Source organism: Ornithorhynchus anatinus, chromosome 5, assembly GCF_004115215.2.
Source record: "Ornithorhynchus anatinus isolate Pmale09 chromosome 5, mOrnAna1.pri.v4, whole genome shotgun sequence".
Taxonomy (NCBI): domain Eukaryota; kingdom Metazoa; phylum Chordata; class Mammalia; order Monotremata; family Ornithorhynchidae; genus Ornithorhynchus; species Ornithorhynchus anatinus.
The window spans coordinates 83,401,461-83,422,236 of record NC_041732.1 but is presented as its reverse complement, the minus strand read 5'-3'; positions in this window follow the sequence as shown (position 1 = coordinate 83,422,236).

Sequence of the window (20,776 nt, the reverse complement as noted above, 5' to 3'; positions counted from 1 at the left end):
AGATTATTGAATCTTAATTAATTCTACCTTCCTTTAAATTTAACAAAAGGAATTTTCACCCAGCAGATTTTTAATATTTCTCTTGACAAAGCCCATCAACAAATTCTGCCAAGTATATATTTAAAACCATGTAAGCATATGGTGGGCAGGGAATGTGTCTACCAACTCTGTTATATTGTAATCTTCCAAATGCTTAGTGCAGTGCTCTGCACATGATAAGTGCTCAATAAATGACTGATTGATCGATAAATAACGTTTAACATTATCTCAGAGAAAAACATGTCATTTACATGTTATGCTGTTCTATGCATTTTGATATTTTGTGTAATGTTGAGAAAAGTAAAAACGCCAAAAGATTTGTTAAACGATATTGAAATTCTACAGCCTTGATAATTTAAAGATCTGTAGGTTTCTTGACAACACTACTGACAGTGATAGCCCAGAAAAAACATCTGACATAGAAAGAAAAACATTGAATAATAATGTTTTAATAAAGGGATTTATTTTATTTGTGGAAAGCATAACATTCCTTAATTCCCTCAAAAGTAAACATCCTTGTCTATGAGAACACAAAACCAGATAAAATGATTTGATATAAAGCCCCAGTGTATTTGATTGGAACCAAAAATATTTGAAGGCAGGTAATATGCAAGTTTTAATAAAACTGTCCCAAAGTATCTTTTCTTGACATTCTCTGGAAAAGGATGGGGAACACTTGATTCATTATCAAGGATAGTGTTCCATCATGATTACTATTGAGGATTAAATTCAAATTTCCCAATATTTCAAAGGAAGCCATATACAAAGATGGAGGAGGTACAGAGAAGCCCAGTGGAGTTGATCAGGAAAAAGTTGTACAAGGACAGCTAGAAAAGATTAAGGCTCTTCATTCTGAAAAGGTGAAAACTAATAAGGGACCTGATTGAAGTGGCATGGCCTAGTGGAAAGCGCATGGGCCTGGTAGTCAGAGGACCTGGGTTTTAATCCCAGTGCTCCCACTTCCTTTCTCTGTGATTCTGGGCAAGTCACTTCACTTCTCTGTGCCTCAGTTTCCTTAACTGTAAAATATTCAATACCTCTTCTCCTTACTATTTCGACTGTAAGCCGTATGTGAAAAAGGGACTGTATAATGATGGTATTTATTAAGTGCTTACGATGAACGGAGCACTGTTCTCCCAACCTGATTAACTTCATTCAGTAGTATTTATTGAGCGCTTACTATGTGCAGTGCACTGTACTAAGCATTTGGAATGTATAATTCAGCAGCAGATAGAGACAACCCCTGCCCAATGACAGGCTCACAGTCTAATCGGGGGAAACAGACAACAGAGCAAAACAGAACGAAACAAAAACAAGACAACATTATCACGATAAATAGAATCAGGGGGATGTACACCTCATTAACAAAATAAATAGGGTAATAAATAATATATACAAATGAGCATAGTGCTGATGGGAGGGGAAAGAGGAGGGGGAGGAGCAGAGGGTGGGATGGGGAGGGGAGGGAGAGCAGAGGGAAAGGGGGGTCAGCTGAGGGGAGGCGAAGGGGGAAGGGGGAGGAGCAGAGGGTGGAGGGGGAGCAGAGGGAAAAGGGGGTAGCTCAGTCTGGGAAGGCCTCTTAGAGGAGGCGAGCTCTCAGTAGGGCTTTGAAGAGGGGAAGAGAGTTAGTTTGATGGACGTGAGGAGGTAAGGCATTCCAGGACATCGGTAGGATGTGGGCCAGGGGTCGACGGCGGGATAGGTATGAATGGGGGACAGTGAGGAGCTGAGCGGCAGAGGAATGGAGCATGCAGGGTGGGCAGTAGAAAGAGAGACGGGAGGTAAGGTAGGAGGGAGCATGGTGATAGAGAGCTTGTATCTGCCTGGGGTTAGAATGAGCTTTACATGTAGTAAGTCCTTAACAAATATCATTACTATTATCAATATTGTTATTGTTATATTTGTTACTTCTTACTATACATCCCGCACTAAGTGCTGGGGTAGAAGAAGGCAACCAGGTTGGAAACAATCCCTCTCTCACTTGGGGCTCACACTGTAAGCAGGAAGGAGTAGGAATTTACCCTGATTTTTACATTTGAGGAAATTGAGGCACAGAAAAATGAAGTGACCTCCCTTGGTCGCACAGCACACAATTGGCAGAGCTGGGATTAGAACGCAAGTCCTCTGACTTCCAGGCCTGTGCTCTTTCCACTAGGCAACACTGTTTCTCTACCAAGATACCAAACACCAAATACAGAAAGGAATCCACAGTTCAGAGTTTTGATCATGTCTGCTGTCCTTTCCTGATGATGATGATGCCATGGGCGGGGTGTTATCTCTGCATAGGAGTGTGGCTGGAAATACTAATAAGGGACTAACACTTGCTCTCACTTTTCCTAAAAGTAAGAGTAAATATCTTTCCTCCATTGGGTCTATCTCTGTTTTCACCTCTGCCACCTGAAATCTTAGGTTTCACAAAACATTTGATAATAACAATAATAATGATAATGATATTTGTTAAGGGCTTACTATGCGCCAGGCACAGTACTAAGCACTTGGGTGGATAAAAGCAAATCGGGTTGGATGTGGTCCCTGTCTCACATGGGGCTCACAGTCTCACTCCCTATTTTACTACTTAACTTCTCTGGGCTTCAGTTCCCTCATCTGTAAAATGGGGATGAAGCCTGTGAGCCCTACGTGGGACACTGTGATTACCTTCTATCTACCCCGGCACTTAGAACAGTGCTTTGCAGATAGTAAGATCTTAAATGCCATCAATATTATTATCATTATCTTACAGATGAGGGAACTGAGGCTCAGAGAAATGAAGTGACTTGCCCAAGGAAACACAACAGTCAAGTGACAGAGTTGGGATTAGAACCCATGACCCGTGCTCTATCCACTACGCCATGGTACTTCACTTGCTCTTGGAGAGTAACGCCTCTCCAGATGCTGTCCACCAGACTAGTTTGTCTGCCGCAGTGGTCTTCCAGCAGCTCAAGGCAGTATCGGTCTGTTTGAGACTGGGCTTCACACACAGGTAAACAACTAAGAACCAATCATTTTCCAGGATGCCTAGCAAAACAAAGGTTAGATATGGATTCTTAGTTTATTGAAAGACTTTAAAAGACAAAATACACTAAGGAAGCAACTTTAATTCCCAAATTATGTGGGGGCAACCAGGCCTCCAAATTAGGATCAGATCCCAAAATAGGGGGAAGCATCAGCATGGCCTAAGGGAAAGAGATAGGACTTGGCTTCATGACTTAACTGTTGTGTGGACTTGTGCAATTCACTTATCTATGTCTCAGTTTACTCATCTCTAAAATGGGGTTTAAATTTCTCTCTTAGACTGTGAGCCCCATGTGGGTTTCTGACTTAATGTTTCTGATTTAACTATCTTGTATCTACCACAGGGCTTAGTACAGTGTCTGGTATACAGTAAACACTTAATGAGTCCCATTAAAAAAAAATCTCATCAGGGATCTTTCTCCTTTTTAGAAAGTCGAAACAGTCTCCATTCTTCTCCTTTTTGATTCAGTCATTCTCTCCCACTAGATTGTAAACATATTGTGAGCAGGCTCAGTTACTTCATTCTCTATAATGTTCTGCACATGGTAAGAGCTCAATAAATACAGTTGATTGATTGATCATTTAGGCTAGGCCCTGATTCTGCACTGTTACCTGTAACCTGCCTTTCCCCTTCTCTCACTGAGTCTTGAGATGAATGTGAATTTATGGTTACAGTCTTAGTGCCATGGACTTATCAGGGCTGTAGAATTCACAGTGAAATAAACTTGATAGGTCAGGCACAGAGCTATACTGGGTAGGTTTACAGATCATTTTTCTGTAATTTGACTATGAGTTCACATTTCCCTTGGAGTCATGGATTGGTAAGTGGATAAAGCTGCCATGTAAACAGGAGATGACAAGGTCAGAGGACTACTGATCTCTCCATGGCTTAGTCCAACTCTTTCAGATTCCTGGGAGTCAGAAGGTCAGGAGTTCTAATTCCGACTCTGTCACTTGTCTGCTGTGTGACCTTGTGCTAGTCACTTCACTTCTCTGGGCCTGTGACTTCATCTGTAAAATAGGGATTGAGACTCTGAGCCCCACATAGGACAGTGACTGTCCAACACAATTTGTTTGTATCCATCTCAGGGCTTAGTACAGTGTCTGGCACATAGTAAGCACTTAAATGCCATTATCATTATTATTATTATTATTATTACAAAGCAGCATCAAATCACTGGCTTCATGCTGAAAGCATGACTTTGAGATGAGAAAGAAGAAAGCAGTGTTCCATGATGGCAATGGCCTTCAATGATGTGAGGGATCATATGAAGGTGGATAAGAGTTGTGTTCTTTTTTATGGAGGCAGGGAAAGACTGATTGATTGACTGATTGAAAAGACTAAATGGTCTTGAATTGCAGACAAAGCAACCACAGCAAACATAAGGAAGAGATTAGCTCCATTAGACTGAAAGAGAATAGAATATTATTGAATAATGATAGAATCTTAATCCTTGGTCTGTGTCCAACCATATTATCGTGTATCTACCCCAGCTCTTAGAACGGTGCTTGACACATAGTAAATGCTTAACAAAAACTGTCATTATTATTATTATCATTATTTATTATGGACTCCTCTTCCTCCTTCTCATTTTCTTTCTTCTTCTTCTCTTCCTTCTTCCCTTCTCTTCAGTCATCTCGCCCCCTCCTACGCCAACACACTGCTCTCCAACTTAGACCCAGCCCACACACATTTCTCCGACTCCATTCTGGGTCACCCTGGCTAGCTTCCTTTTTTCAGTCCCGCTCCCAGCCCCGCAGCACTTATTTACATATCTGTAATTTAGTTATTTATATTAATGTCTGTCTCCCCCTCTAGACTGTAGGCTTATTGTGGGCAGGGAATGTGTTCATTGTTGTATTTATTTTCCCAAGTGTTGTGCACACAGTAAGCATTCAAATAATAATAATAGTAATGGCATGTTAAGCACTTATTATGTATCAAGCACTGTTCTAAGCACTGGGATAGATACAAGGGAATTCAGGTTGTCCCATGTGGGGTTCACAGTCTTAATCCCCATTTTACAGATGGGTAACTGAGGCACAGAGAAGTTGTCACTTGCCCAAAGTCACATAGCTAACAAGTGACAGAGCCAGGATTAGAACCCGGGATTACAATTGACTGACTGATTCTTCTTTTTTTTCCTCCTCCATCTTCTTAATTATTTTCAGAGCTCCTAGTTTGTCCAAGGTCCAAACTTCTCTTTGAAGATTAAGATGCTGAGAGTGAGGGTGTTAGTACAATAAAGGAAACATCTCTTCTAAATTTGCACACTTTGTCCAGATGAAGACAGTGGTGCCTAGTGGCCAGAGCACAAGAATGAGAGTCAGGTGACGTTAGTTCTGGTCCCAACTCTGCCCTTCTGTCTGATCTTGGTCGTCATATCTTCTTGGTGCCTCAATTAATCACTGGTGAAATAGAAGTAACATACCTGTTCTCCCATCTTCTCAGACTAAGGTGCCCAGGGTAAGATTCACCAATCGTTCAATCAGATTATTTTGTGTTTTACCGCAACATTTGGCACATTATAATGACTTCAGAAATAAAATGCACATTTTCTGGCCTTGCCATTTTGATGTCAATTGTTCAGACAGCCATGTCTAGAAAGGAAAGGATACCGTTCTTCCAGAAGGCCTTGCCCTTATTTTGTTTTTATAATAGTGGTGATGAATTGCATTTGTTTAAAGAATGTCAAATATCCTTCCTTACTGAGAGCATTTCCATTTTTCTGGAACCTTCTAAAGACATAGGAAATCCCCTATGGGGTAATTATTGGATCTCTCGATGAATATAATCATACTCTGTTTGATCCTCAGTCAAATCATTCTATGTAGGTCAGATCCTTCCCAGAATGCACAACCAGGATGATAATTTGTAAACTACTGGTAATATCCTTGTTCCTTCTCCTGATAAAATTGTAAATAATGTTTTTCTGTCTTTGTGTTTAAATTATAAACTCCTTGAGAGAAAGGAATGTACATCTTTCTTATGTGTTACAGCCCCAAGCATTTAGTACAGCAATTCAGCAGCATGGTATAGTGGCTAGAGCATGGGCCTGGGAGTCAGAAGGTCATGGGGTTAAATTCCAGCTTTGCCACTTGTTTGCTGGGTGACCTTGGGCGAGTCATTTAACTTCTCTGTGCCTCAGTTTACCTCATCTGTAAAATGGGGATTGAGGCTGTGAGCCCCATGTGGGACAGGGTCTGTATCCAACCTGATTTGCCTATATTCACTCCAGCACTTATTACAGTGTCTGGCAATTAGTAAGCACTTAACAAATATCACAATCATCATTATTATTACAGCAATTTGCATTCAGTAGGTACTCAATAAATTTTAGATTGATTGTGTGAGGATCTGTTTCTAATTTCTCCATGGCTTGTTATGATCCTTTACCTCTAAGTTGTTTCATCTTCTACCATTCAAGTACTGAAAATCCACTCTGGTCTCTCTTTCTGGCCTGGCTTAAAGTAATGTGGGGTGCTGCATTACAGAAGCTCTATTTCCTGGAGGTCATTTTGTCTCACTTCACTCCCCCACATCTTTTATTTATGAGAAGCAGAAAGCCACACAATCCCAGGGCAACTTTACTCCTCAGACCCAAAGTGATCAATAGTCCTCTAGGTCCCAGATGAGGTAAAAATCAGGAGTTACTGTCGTGCGCATCAGATACTTTGCTTCCTACGTCTTGTTGAACTAAGTTTCAAATGCCATTATGCTGCAGGAGAGATTTAATTATTGCCTGCAGATTAGTGATCCTGAGTTCTGTACATCAACTGCGGAGCTAAGTTATGGTAAATCTTCCAAACTGCTCTTCATGGAATCCCATTGGCTCTGACTCGGGCCAGAAGACTGCATAGATCTGCAGGAACTGAGCTTAATGGGCTAATGTGGTCTAGCGGTTCACCCTGAGCACAAGATCTGGGATTTGAGAAGCCCCAGCGGTAGATGTGGTTTTGGACTTCAAGTGGGCAAAGTGGAGCATTTTTCTTTATGAAAAGGACTGGGTGGAATTCCTCAGGCAACGTACAGTGGTTCAGAGAAACAGTATGAATCCTTAATGTGGAATTCCCACACGGTGTTAATTCTTCGTAATGGACCCTGACACCTGTTATCCCAGTAATACTAAGAAACACACCAGGAACAATGAAGAAATGAAAAAGGGTCATGTTATGAAAAATCACATACCCACAATGGAATTTCATTATAAACTCAGAGTTCCATCTGCCCTGCCTACTGAGCCTAAAATTGGATTATCTATTTAAAACGCAATACAAGTATTTCTATGCAGGGTTCAAGATTTGTTTTTATTGTTCCTTTTGTAACCTTTAAGCTTAAAATTTTTTAAACAAGAATATTAGAAACATATTCCTTTTATCCCAAATGCATTTGGTGAACAATTGGAAGCAAAATCAGATTTCTTATACTAAAAGCGAAACTCTAGAAACCTATTTTCCCTCTTTTAAAACAGACCGCACATTTTTATAACGACACTGTGAGCCTTTCCTTTACTGAACCTCCAAGAATGTACTTGTTGTACATTCCACCTTGGTAGAGATGGTAAAGTAGAAATAATATTTGTTACTGTATTAATAGATTTATTAATGTATTTATCATTGCCCTCTATTTTTGGCTATCTCCCCCTCTAGACTGTAAGCCTCTTGTGGTACGTGAATGTATCTACCAACTTTGTTGTATTATATTGTCCCAAACACTTAATACAGTACTCTGTACAGGGCAAGTGCTCAATAGATACCAGTGATTGATGGCCAAATTGTTAAGAGGTAATTGTGTGCAAAGAACTGTACTATGTGCTAGGAAAACGTACACCAACAATATATAGACAAGGTCCCGGTCCTTAAGGGATTCACAGTTGAAGAGGAAATGTCGTGACAGGTATAGCAATGGACATGTAAGGAAAGATGAAAATAATATACATAGGTTAGGAGGATAATGATGAATCCAAGAGTGATCAGGACTTGTGGTCAGAGGCTCAGCATTTCAGGGGCCTTGCAGCTCACTTTAATAGTCACCAAAGTCACAGATGCCAGCATGGCCATGGTCTCCCCAGAGTTCTAAATGTTGAGAATTCCTTACGTCCTGGCTTTCGAGTCTTTTGCACATTTGCACAAATTCATTTGTTCAGTCATATTTATTGAGTTCTTACTGTGTGCAGAGCACTGGACTAAATGTCCTTTGGACATTTGATATTAGTCCTACATCACTTATGTAGTATCTTTAAATTGTATGTTATAAACTACATATTTATTCATATTAATGAGTGATAGCAGGGCACATGCAAGTCAAGAAGATTGAATAAACATTTTGTAACCCCCATGAAGCACAGTCTGTCACAGGAGCATCATCTTCCTCTAGACTGTAAACTTGTTGTGGGCAGGGAACATGTCTGCTAACTCTGTTATATTGTAATAATAGCAATTATTATGGTACTTATTAAGTGCTTACTATGTGCTAAGCACTGGAGAAGATACAAACTAATCAGGTGTCTCCCATGGGGCTCACACTCATAACCCCCACTTTACAGTTGAGGAAACTGAGGCCAAGAGAAGTAAAGTGATTTGCCCAAGGTTAGACAACAGACATGTGGCGGGACTAGGATTGGAACCCAAATCCTTCTAATTTCCAGGTACTTGCTCTATCCACTAAGCCACGCTGCTTCTCCCAAGTGCTTAGGGCAGTGCTCTGCACTCAGTAAGTGCTCAATAATTATGATTAATTGATCGATTGATCAGAATGGACCTAGGGGCACTGTTGCAGCAGCAAACTAGGCTGATGGACAGTAGTCAGGAGAGGAGTTTGTCTCCTTGATCAGGGAAGCTCTGACACATAAAACAGGTACTACTACAAGCATGGACTAAGTCTCATTGACAGAATCATCATCTTTGAAAATGAAGTAAAAGCATAGATAATGGGTAGTTGATAGGTAGATGATAGATAATTTGATGAAGAGAGAGAAATTTTAGTATGCAGGGAGGCTACAGTTGGCAATTGCCTACAGTGCAGTTGCTAAATTCATAGGTTTTATAAATAGGGGGTCCATTTGTAATAAGTATGAAGATAGATATGCATATGTGAAGAAGGGTAACCATCATATTGTTCTTCCAAGCATCATGTCTCCAATATCAGAGAAAGAGTCATGTCCTGGATCCTTCATCTTGACTCAGAATAACATGGAGATAAGTAAAGTTTAAGAGAATATGTTTTGCCATATTTGGTGCCCAATCAAACTTGAGACGTAATGAGTTGTGACTAAGCATGAAGCCTTTAGGGTTATAGTCAGTCTTCTCATGGCAAAATTGAACTTCATATTTCTATGACTAAAGCCCCCAGTGTTATGCTCCTTGAGACTCAAATCGGGCTCAAACAATGTTTGGATGAGTTCAAGCAAATCAAAAACAATTGGATTTAATTCCATCAAAATGCAGAAGTTTCAGAGTTAAGCGGTAGCTTACTAGGAGAAATATGTTGAAACAATGTCAATGAATTTGAGCTGTTTCATGTGGTAAGCCCATTTCTAAAAGCTCTAGATTACTGCATCAGCCTCCTTTCTGTCCTTCCAATCTTCTGTCTCTCCCCATACCAGTCCATACTTCACTCTGCTGCCTGGATTATCTTTCTACAGAAACGTTCAGGACATGTCACCCCACTCCTCAAAATTCTCCAGTGGTTGCCTATCCACCTCAGAATCAAATAAAAACTCCTTACCATTGGCTTTAAAGGACTTCATCACTTTCCCCCTTCCTACCTCACCTCGCTTCTGTCCTTCTACAACACAGCCCAGATACTTCGCTTCTCTGATGTTAACCTTCTCCCTGAGCCTCGATCTCGCCTGTCTCCCTGCCGATCCCTGGCCCACGTCCTACCTCTGGCCTGGAACCCCTCCCTTCTCAAATCCACCAATTAGTCTTCCCCCACCTTCAAAGCCTTACTTATGGCACATCTCCTCCAAGGGGCCTTCCCAGACTAAGCCCCACTTTTCCTCATCTCCCACTCCCTTCTGGGTCATCTTAACTTACTCTCTTTGCTATTCCCCCCTCTCCCTGCCCCGTACTACTTATGTATATATCTGTAATTTTATTTACTTACACTGGTATCTATTTACTTGTATTAATGTTGGTCTCCCCCTCCCCCCAAGACTTTGAGCTCGTGGTGGGCAGGGATTGTCTCTCTTTATTGTTTTATTGTACTTTCCCAAGCACTTAGTACAGTGCTGTGCACACATTAAACACTCAAAAAATATGAATTAATGAATAAAACATACTTTGTCATGGAAAACTAAAGCATTTGCATGGGAAATACATTAGGTATTTCATCATGTTCTGAAGGTCTTCAGTCATCCTCATTCTCAAACATGTATTGCTAATTATGTTCTTTCTTATTTAGTAAGTTATTTTAAATGAAAATACTTATGATGTGGCCAGTGGTGGCATGGAGTGCTTGAAAAGGGTAGCTATTAAATTAATTCATTTGCTAGGCATCCAGAAGATGGGATGATGAGAAAATGATGCATTCAAAGAAAGCCAAAAGACTCTCCTGGGACATCAACTCCAGTCCTTTTTGTATGTAGCACTATGCTCTGGGCTGGGGGATGTTGTCTCTTCTAGCATAAGTGGGAGGGATCTTAACCATTCAGTAATGATAATGACAGAGACTCCAATCCAGACTGACGTTGACTCCATCCTGAGGCTGCAATCAATCAATCATATTTCTTGAGTTCTTACTGCACACAGAGCACTCTACTGAGTGCTTGGGAGAGTACAATATAACAGAGTTGGTATATCAATAAATCATGTTTATTGAGCATGTACTGTTTACAGAGCACTATGATAAATGCTTGAGAGGGTACAGTGTAACACTAAAACAGATGTATTCTCTGACAACAAAACTCTAACATTCTAGGGGGGAGCAGACATTAATATAAATAAATTATAGATACATATGTAAGTGCTCTGGGGCTGAGAGGGGTGGTGAATAGAGGGAGCAAATCAGAGTGACACAGAAGGGAGTGGGAGAAAAGCAAATATGGGCTTAATCAGGGAATGTCTTTTGGAGGAGATGTGCCTTTAATAAGACTTTGAAAGTGAGGAGTAATTGTCAGATATGAAGAAGGAAGGTGTTCCAGGCCAGAGTCAGGGCATGCATGAGAGGTTAGTGGTGAGATCAAAGTACAGTGAGTAGGTTGGCATTAGAGGAGCAAAGTGTGTGGACTGGGTTTAATAGAAGACTAGTGAGGTGAGGTGGAAGGGGGCAAGGCGATTTAGTGCTTTAACATCTATAGTAAGGAATTTCTCTTTGTTACAGAGGTAGATGGCCATCCTCTAGAGGGATTTGGAGGAGTGGGGTGACATGGCCTGAACGTTTTTGTAGAAAAATGATCCGGGCAGCAGAGTGACATATGCACTGGAGTGGGGAGAGACAGGATGTGGGGATGTTAGCAAAGAGGCTGATACAATAGTAAAGACAGGATTGAATAAATGCTTGGATTAATGTGGTAGCAGTTTGGATGGAAAGGAAAGGATGGATTTTCATCATGTTGCAGAGGTTGAATCGACAGGATTTAACGATGGATTGAATATGTGGGTAGAATGAGAGAGGAGTAAAGGATAATGCCAAGGTTACGGGCTTGTGAGATAGGAAGGATGGTAGTGCTTTGTGGGAAGATAAAGAGCTCTGTTTTAGCCATGTTAAGTTGGAGGTGATGATAGGACATCCAAGTAGCTGTCTTGAAGGTTGGTAGAAATGCATGACGGCAGAGAAGGAGAGAGATAAGGGCTGTAGATGTAGATTTCACAATCATCTGCATAGAGGTGGTAGTTGAAGCCAGGGGAGCAGCTGACTTCTCCATGAAGTGCGTGTAGATGGAGAATAGAAGGGGACCCAGAACTGAGCATTTGCAGACACCCTTAGTTAGGGGGTGAGAGGCAGAGAAGCAACATTGAGTAGCTGATAGAACACCGGCCTGGGAGTCAAAAGGTCAGGAGTTATAATCCCGGCTTTTCCATTTGTCTGCTGTGGGACCCTGGGCAAGTCACATCACTTCTCTGTGCCTCAGTTACCCATCTGTAAAATAGGGATTGAGACTATGAGCGCCATGTGGAACAGGGAATGTGTCTAACCCTATTTGCTTGTATCCACCCCAGCGCTTAGTACAGTGCCTGGCACATAGTAAGTGCTTAACAAATACCGCAATTATTATTATTATTGTTAGGCAGAGGGGAAGTCCTTGAAAGAGACTGAGAATGAGCAGCCAGAGAGGTGGGAGAACCAGGAGAGGACAATGTCAGTGAAGCCAAGGCTGGATAATGTTTCCAGGAGAGGGGAGAGATGGGCACTGTTGAAGGCAGTTGAAAGGTCGAGAAGGATTAATATTAATCATAATAATGATGAATATGGAATTTATTAAGTGCTTACTATGTGCCAGGCACTGCTCTAAGTGCTGGGGTGGAAACAAGCAAATTGAGTTGGACACAGTTCATGTCCCACGTGGGACTCATAGTGTCAATCCCCATTTTATAGATGAGGTAACTGAGGTCCAGAGAAGTAAAGTCACTTGCCCAAGGTCACACAGTAGACAAGTGGCAGAGTTGGGATGAGAACCTATTACCTTCTGACTCCCAGGTCAGCGGTCTATCTACTACACCATTGATTAAGTAGACACGTTCCATGCCCACGATGAGCTTACAATTTTGAGAATATGTTCAGAGAAAGTGATTATAATTCAAGTGTCTTGTGCAGCAACAGATGTAATCTCTGGTTCAGTCAGTTCTGTTCCCAGAAAAATATGGAAGATAATAGGTAGGTTAGCAGGGATGCAGTATGTTGTGAGATTAATGTATGATTCTCTTTACATTTTAGCCATCTACTGTCAAAACTCAAACTGTAACTCAGATCTCCTCATTTTCTGGGCAGCATCTTCCTACTGGATCACTTGAGCTGACTGTTCAATATCCAATCCAGAAATACCAGGATTTTCGACCATAACTAGAAGACAGCAGGGTGTCTCTAGAAGAACACTATGTGTCTCTAAATGGGTTCACAGGATATCTTTTTGACTCATTTAACCCATTCAAACAATTTAAAGGTAAAATCAAGTGAAAACCCCATGCTGAGAGTGTCTCTGAGGTATTTACTTCATCCCTATAACAGAGGCTAAATAAAGTCAGAGAGAGTTCAGGAGGACACTCATTTCTATTGTCTTCCAGATTTAAATCTAAACCACATCCCATTCTGGTATATCCAAGCCTCAGGGGAACTTATTCAGTGTATTCCCTCCAATTCATAATTTAACTCCATAAATACCTAGAGAGCAGGAATCTTGTCAAATGATTCTCTGATAATAACCCTAGTGTCTGGAATAGTGAGCTGTAATGTGTAGATGCTAAATAAATACTACTACTCTATGGGTAGCTAATGTCCTGGAATGTTTGAAAATAGTAGTTATTAAATTGAATAATATATTTATATCCAAACAATGGAATAGATAGATAACTGCATTCATTTTTGAAGATGATACCTCTGATGGAGTTGCCCTTATGCATGTTTGTGTGTGGAAAGGAGCATGGCCTAGTGGAAAGAGCATGGGTCCAGGAGTCAGAGACATGGGTTCTAATCCCGACTCTGCCACTTGTCTGCTGTGTGACCTTGGGTAAGTCACTTAAATTATCTGTGCCTCAATACCCTCACCTGTAAAATAGAGATCCAAGCCCTGTGCTCCTTCCTGCTTAGACAGTGAGCCTCATATGGCACCCAATTATCTTGTATCTACCCAAGTGCTTATTAAAGTGCTTGTCACATAGTAGGCACTTAACAAAAAAGTTATTGTTGTTGTTATAATAATAATAATGTTGGTATTTGTTAGGCACTTTCTACGTGCAGAGCACTGTTCTAAGTCCTGGGGTAGATACAGGGTAATCAGGTTGTCCCACATGAGGCTCACACTCTTAATCCCCATTTTATAGATGAGGTCACTGAGGCACAGAGAAGTTAAGTGACTTGCCCACAGTCACACAGCTGAAAAGTGGCAGAGCCAGGATTCAAACCCATGACCTCTGACTCCCAAGCCCGGGCTCTTTCCACTAAGCCACACTGCTTCTCTTTATGATGTCTGGACAGGACTAAGGTATCTTTCCATGGGCTTACAAGTAAACGTATTTTTACTGCAAATGTATTTTTACTGCACTAATAGAATGCTTGTCCACACTGGATTTATCTCTCTCTTCTCCTCTGTCTCAACATCCCAGTTTTCATAGAAATAGTAAGACCATATATTGAGTACCCACTATATGCAATTCACTCTACTGAGAAATGTATGAAATCCAAGAGAGCAACCCCTCTCTTGATATCTGCCTGTCAAGCTGGTCTGTCTGCTGCAGCAGTGACCCAGCAGTCTAATATTGTGCCTCAATGTTGGGTGCTTTATGTCTTTAAATAACTTTTTCTGCCCTCCTAGTTTTAGGGTGCTTCCTATCAGGTCCCTCCTTAGCAGATTCTTGGGCTACCAGCTGTTACTATTTTCCCCATATGTCCCATGCTAGTGGTTCTGTGCTTTTGTGATAGTTGCCTAAAATGATGATGAGCCAACCTCATTCCAGGACCTCATTGTCAATAATCCTGACCTGCCCCTTGATGTTGGATGTGATTCTTAGGTGTTCCTGGGGAAACTGCTTCAGAAAATCAATGGTTCTTCCATAGAACTGTATATATTTCCATTACCCTATTTATTTTGTTAATGAATTGTACATTGCCTTGATTCTATTTAGTTGCCATTGTTTTTACGAGATGTTCTTACCCTTGACTCTATTTATTGCCATTGTTCTCGTCTGTCCGTCTCCCCCGATTAGACTGTAAGCCCGTCAAATGGCAGGGACTGTCTCTATCTGTTGCCGACTTGTTCATTCCAAGTGCTTAGTACAGTGCTCTGCACATAGTAAGCGCTCAATAAATACTATTGAATGAATGTATGAATGAATGAATAGAAGGTCTAGACCTTGATGCCATATAAGAGATTGGATACTGCAGAAGCCTTGCAGACCTTCAACTTGGTATGAAGCTCCTTGCTCCATTGTCACCACACACAGAGACATCCTTCTGAAGGTTAGAATTAGCACTGTGATTTTATTTTCTATCTGTTCATCTGCAAGGTTTTGGAAAATGCACTGCCTAGGGAGCAGAATTTGATGACTCTTTGAAGTTCTGTATTGCTGATGATAGTATTCACATGTATAGGATTTCTTCTGTGGCCCAGACCTCACATGCCCCTCCCCCCACCCCCCACTATCTCCCTCAATCCTCACCCTCCAGGTCTGATGATGTTTTGGGTTCTGCTCTTCCTTCCAAACCACAATCTTTTTCTCCAACTCAAAAAGCCACTCTGCCAGCCTGCCCTCTCTGCCCTGGTAGGAGAGACGCCTTTTGCTGGTCACCCTTTGACCTCTGAGGCAGGGGCCGCCGCCATCCAAGACCAATACTCAATGTCTTGGGCCCGAGAAGCTGATGGGAGCTTCTCTGCTTCGGGGATTTTGGGGGATTCTCAGGGTATAGTCTGAAGACTGAAACACTCTTGACATTTTTGCCCCTCCACTTTTCCCAGCTGGGCTTTTAGGCCCTGTAGGAGACCACTGGTGACTCTCTTCTGGCATCACAGAATTTGAGAAGACTCTCGGCTATGACCAGGCACTCCGAGAATTGGTCATTCTCAGGGAGGGGGATATTTTTTTCTGAACTTACTGTCTCTGCAAGACTTATCTATATGACTGGCCTTACCTGCCTCTCCAAATTCCACTTTCCTATGACAATCTTTGCCAGATATTATACCTACAGGGTTCAAGCACACTTCCCAAATGCCTATGTTTTCCCTGGTGCCGAAATAGCAGATCCTTTTTTGGGATTAGGTTAGTGTTTTGTATGTCAGTATATTTCTTATAGATGTCACTATGAAAAGATGTATTTTGTATTTATTAATTGTAAAGCATAAATAGAAGGTGTTCTCAGAAATGTGAAGAGTTGATGTTACATTTGTCCCAACAGTGCATTTGTGGAAATAAGAGCTCCCAGGTACTCTCTTCAGAAGGGTTCCCAGGAGGCTTCATAAGATCCTTTCTGATGGGCAGTTGAACTTGTCACGTGATCTCCCTAAAAGTATGGAATTGACACGTTCCTGGCTCGTGCCACAAAATTGCCTACCACAAGCCCCATTTTCCCATTTACTCCCATTATGGAATTGGAGATATAAGATCCACCCCAAGACCCTCAACCCCAAGATCCTCCACCCAAATCCAAAGATGCCCCTGAAGGGCAGGGGCTGTAGCTTCTCCAGCTCAGCCTTCTGTCTGTCTCTCTTCGTAATGTGACGAGGAACCTGTGGAAGCAACTTGCAGGAAGACTCTTCCTGCCCCTAGGTTTGCTTTCCCTCTCCTCTTCCTACTTCTCCTCCTCATCCTTAACCTCCTCCTCCTCCCATGCCTTTCTTCCTCCTCCTTCTCCTCCTTGCTCTCCTCCTCTTCATCATCATCATTCTACTTTTCCTTCTCCTCATCATCCTTGTCTTCCTCCTCTTCTTCCTCCTCTTCTTCACCTCATTTTCCTCATCTTCTCATCTTTCTCCTTCTTCTCTTCATCCTCTTCACCTCCTATTCCTCCTCTCCTCCTCCTCCTCCTCTCTCCTCCTCCTCCTCCTCCTCTGTCCACCTCCTCTGAGAAACAGCTTGGCTTAGCAGAAAGAGCACGGGCTTGGGATCAGAGGATGTGGGTTCTAAACCTGGCTCTTCCACTTGTCTGCTGTGTGACCTTAGGCAAGACACTTAACTTCTCGGTGCCTCAGTTCCCTCATCTTTAAAAGGGAGATTAAGAATGTGAGCCCCACATGGGACAATCTGATAACCTTATATCTACCCCAGTGCTTAGAACAGTGCTTGGCACAGAGTAAGCGTTTAACAAATACCATCATCATTATTCTGTGGAGGTTGGTACAATACATCAAACTTTTTGTTAGATCAAAGTGCTATACAGAAACCATAAAGTAATTAAGAATCATCCCCGTCTTTCTGAATATGCTCTTCTAGTGCAGTTATCTGCATAGAAGCATTTCTGAACTTCTGTCTCAGGATGGATCAACATCAGTGATGATGTAAATTGACTCTTGAGGTGAAAGCATTTCCTAGTGGTTTGGAAACATATTCTGACTTCATCTTATAGATGTCTTATCGCAACTGCAAACATAATAACATAGGACAGGTAGAACTAGCTGCTTACCCAATTCCTACTACTTATCTACTACTACTGCTTACCTAGCTTACTCGCTGTTACCTCACTGCTTTCCTACTTCAACCCAGCTGGCTCATTTCACTACTTTAATGCCAACTTATTTACTGTACTTAGATCTCATCTATCTCACCACCAACCTGTCCTGCCCATGTCCTGCCTCTGGTCCCATATCCAACAGAGAATTATTCTTCCCATCTCCTCCTAGAGGTTTTTGTGACCAAGCCCTCACTTCCTCTTCTCCCACTCCCTCTTGCAGTGCCCTTGTGCTGGATTTGCCCACTTTATCCACATCTCCCTCAGCCCCACAGTGTTTACGTATATATCCATAATTTATTTATTTAAATTAATGTCTTTTCCCCTCTATACTTATTGCTCATTGTGGGCATGGACAGGGAACAGGTCTATTAACTCTGCACACAGTAGCACTCAATAAATACAAATGATTGACTGAACAAGCCCAGACCCACCACACAGACCTGCTCCACTCTGCCAAGCTGAGGCAACTGATTTATCAAATTCTTCTATGGTGGCCTAAAAATCTTGGTCAATTTCTCAGAATATATTGGTGCAGTTTAGAACAAAAGGGCTGTACGAATGATGGTCCTGGAGATAGATTTCTTTTTCTTTGAGAGATTGACTTTATGACTGTTTCTAATTAGTATGGGATTAGTAATGAATTCCAACTGGGGTTCCTTTTCTAACTCCCCACCCTCCACTGCTCCACTCCATCCAGCATCCTCAGTGATCCTGGAAATTGCACAGAAGCCACTCAGGGTGTCACTTGAAAAGAAAAGACAACTGGGGAGTAAGTAGAAAAAAACTGAAATAGCACTTAACACACCAGTATCAGCAATCTGGAGGTGGGACCAATAAATCATGTCTCTCAAACATCAGTCTTGGCTGGACAATATGATCAATCCTGGTTAAAGTTTAAATTTTGCAAAAGGTTCTCCCCTTAATGAAGCCTAATAAGGCAAGCACAGATATGTTTCTCATGAAATCCTCAATAATAGAAGTAGGGGGAAGCCATTGAATTTTGAAGGAAGAAGGAGGAAAACACTCCTTCACAAAATGAAGCAAGTCTTCCTACAGTTTCATCACCCTTTGGAAGTTGGGGCAATTGAAAGTACACATAGACTCATGAATGAATGAATGGATAAGTTGATGGATCATAAAACTGTAATAAGTTGAGAGAAAATTTACATAGGACATCTCAGTGTATAGTTGAATGTCCTTGAAGGCAATCAATAAATGATATTTATTGAGTACATACTATGTGCAGAGCACTATAGTAAGCTCTTGGGAGTACACAACAGTATTAACAGATAGATTCCATACCCATAATGAGTTTACAGTTTAGACTTTACAGTCTAAAAGCAACAATCTCTATACTGTTCCATCAGGTATGTTGAGGGGTCAAGGGCAGAATCTTGAGCTGTTTAGCCCATTGCTTTGACTCAGTTTGATATTTTGCATTTTCTTATGTTTCTGTGAATCAGGAGGTGGGTGTTTCCTCCCCGATTGACACATTTCCATTCTGGCACATAAAGTAACTTTCAGATGATTTGTAGCCTCAGTGATTCTTTCATTGGAATTCAATTCTATGCCTCTATTATAAAAATACATTTCTAGAACACAAGGTGTTTTAAGCAAGGCACGGAGTTTTATGACAACTCAGTACTTTAATATATCCAAAATTTTAAAAGAATGCATATTTTCCTATTAAAAGTGCCAGTTAGGGCTTTTTAATAACATACTTCTTCTTTCAGACTCAAAGAACAGAATAAAGCATGGGTCCTTTGAGGCAGGAAAAAGCACAGATGATTATCATATTGGCAAGTCTTGTACCCGAAAAGTTATCTTGAGAATTTAGACTCAGAGAGTTTTCTTTGAATTTCATTTCTTTCATGTTTTATTTTTCCCAGGGCCTAGTCAAAATGTTTTGTCTTTTTCTGCTTTTCATGCTGCAAGAACAACATTAGCAAATCTTATACTGTGAAAACTTGATCAGCTGTGTCACAATACTGACTAGGGAAATGACAATCATTGTTAACACCTTAAAATATTTCACCAAGTAGCATTCATACATTGTCTATGTGCTGTATAAGCAGTACTCTTGATGGATAAATGTAATATTAATGGAAATAGTGGATATAAATGTGGATATTATACGACTTATTGTAAAATTCTCTTGACTAAATGCATTTCCTTTTACCCTGCTCTCAAATAATTCTTCATTTCTTATATAGCACTTTTCCACTGCTTGATCCTAATAGACCTTAACTCTGCTTAGGGCAAGTGTGAAGACATTCTGAGATAAGCTACCCTATGCGATAGAAACAGCTGATTGAGTAGCTGACTATATGTGGTGCAGCCTACAACTTAGCCCTGGACACAACAGAGGTGGAAGGATAAGAGGAAAGTAGAGTTAGACCTGTATAATACATGAAGCAGCAGGGCCTAGTGGATAGAGCACGGGCTTGGGAGTAGGTAGGACCTGGGTTCTAATCGTGGCTCCACTTTAATGTGATGATATTGATCACATTATAAACTTCTGTTTTCCCTTCTTTTAGCTAATCTTTTTAGCTTTTTTCCTAATGATGTCTTCTTTCTTTTTTCAAAGTGTCCTTTTCCAAAATGAAATTATTTCTATTATTTTGTATCTTTCCCCCATCTCCCCCAGCACACATAATAAATGGCAATTCCTGAGCCCTTACTGTGTGCAGAACAGTGTACTGAGTATTTGGGACAGTATAATACAGCAGAATTGCCATGATCCCTATCCACAAGGATACAATCTACAGTCAACAAAAATGTTAAATTTGAGTAGTTCCTACTGCAGTAGATCTCTCCCAGATATAACTTCTGTTATACCTCCTGACCAGTAATCAGAATTAAATTCAGTATATTTCCATATCTATATTTTTAAAGATGTTTGTTAAGTGATTACTATATGCCAGGCGCTGGAGTATATACAGGCTAATCAGTTGGAAAAAATCCACATCCCAGTTGGGGCTCACAGTCAATACTTATTTTACAGATGAGGTAGTTGAGGCCCAGTGAAGTTAAGTGACTTGTTCAAGGGTGCATATTTGATTTTTAATTAAACTACATTATGGCTCCCAGTGACTTCATATGATGTAATTGAACATGGAGTCCAGCCATAAATGGTGAGAAAGACTTATTAGACATTTAGGCATATTCACGTTCCTCCCCCTGTGATCTCAGACGTACAGTCTATGATGTGGTTTAGTGGCAAGAGCATGGGCTTGGGAGTCAGAGGTCATGGGTTCTTATCCCAACTCTGCCTCTTGTCAGCTGGGTGACTTCGGCCAAGTCACTTAACTTCTCTGTGCCTCAGTTACCGCATCTGTAAAATGCGGATCAAGACTGTGAGCCCCAAGTGAGACAATCTGATAACTTTGTATCTATCCCAGTGCT